Raw genomic sequence first — 1,586 nt, 5'->3', positions numbered from 1 at the left:
TTTCCGTTCTTATGTCTAGGTCTTTAATCCACTTCGAGTTGATTTTTGTGACTGGAGTGAGGCAGTGATCTAGAAAACTACAGATCTTTTATTGGGGATTGGGCAGGAAATTATTACAGCCTGTGTTTCCCAGAATTCTTGGACCATGACATCTCTCGTTATTGTGGGAGGGGAATATTAATTATTTTATAACATTCTGTGCCATTCTGTGTACAATGTTATTGAACCAATCAATCCAATCAAGTAATTATTGATTTTATATTGAATGTATATTTGGACAATTGCTATGCTTCTTGGGAACAGCCAAAAACAAACCATATTTCTTGGAAATTGCCATAAACAGAAAAGGAACTTTAATATAGTGAGTATACAGTACAGAAGACAAAGAATATAATTTCTAAATCAAACACCTGAAATTACCCATCCTCTTGTGGGCAAAAAGTCAACCCAAAAGGGATTGGCCCAAAGCGAGGCCTGAAAGCCTGTCACAAGACTAAAGCTTCTTCTGGCTGTGTGGGACCCATAGAAAAGGGTCAGAAATGGCCAGACAAGTCTGGGAGCAAAAGAGCACAATCAAAATCAAGATAAACACTGCCATAGTCAACCTCCCCATGGGTCTCTCACCCACATCTGTTTCAACCGGTCCAGGATCAAGAAACAAGCACAGTTTCTTCATCACATGCTTGCTGCTCCATGTGGCTTCCTCAGGTCTCCTTCTGGCTCTCCATCCTGCTTCCTTCTCTTTTTCAGATTCCTTCTCCTCCCTCTTTTTTTTTTTCTCCTCAACTCCACCCTCCTTCTGGTGGGGCAGGGAACCTGGAACTTCCCCTTTTCCTAGGGACCACCCTGTTACACTACTACCAAAACTAGATTTGCTACCCAGCTTGTTCAACAAGCAGCCTCTCCTCCTTGGGGTTCATACCCTCAACCCAATCAGGACTGTGAAAGTTTGTGAAAGATGTAGAGGAGAGAAATATCAAGGTGAGGCCAGCAGTGGGAGAATTCACCAGAGACAGAACAGAAAAGTAGAATTTATTGACATACCCTGTAAGGGAGCAGTGGGTGAGACAGGAGAGGTCTGTCTGCTCATGAAGAAGGGTTCAGGGCTCCCTTTTACAATATTGTCACAGGCTTTTATGACTAGGGGAGTCAGTTTGGAATGTCTGGTCTTGGTCATTGACCTTTGACACAGAATGGCCCTGGCCAGACAGACTTTGGTATTCAAGGTCAAAGCGATCCTTCTTATGGCTGGTTCTGACAGCAACCTTATCAAGTTTCTCTATCTATTCAAACCTCCCAAACCTTCCTCCTGGGAAAGGAGTGAGGCCTTGGTCTTTAACATTATTAAATGGTACCCAGACAAAAGGTGGGTGAAGTAGGAAGCCATGGAGAAGTCAGAGCAGCACACAGACACTTGTGGTGGGTCAGAGTCATTTTATGTTTAGCATGGGAAGGTGACATTGTTTTTCCTTTGTCTAAACTAAAAATGTCTCCTCTCCGTGAGGACAGAACAAGAGGTAGAGCCTGAGGACATAGAATCCCATGTGTAAAAGGAAAGATGCTTCGGCCCTCCCTGGTGGCGCAGC

This window comes from Condylura cristata, unplaced genomic scaffold (genome assembly GCF_000260355.1).
Source record: "Condylura cristata isolate star-nosed mole 26May11 unplaced genomic scaffold, ConCri1.0 scaffold00017, whole genome shotgun sequence".
In the NCBI taxonomy this organism is placed as follows: Eukaryota; Metazoa; Chordata; class Mammalia; order Eulipotyphla; family Talpidae; genus Condylura; species Condylura cristata.
Note: the sequence above shows the minus strand (reverse complement) of the source record.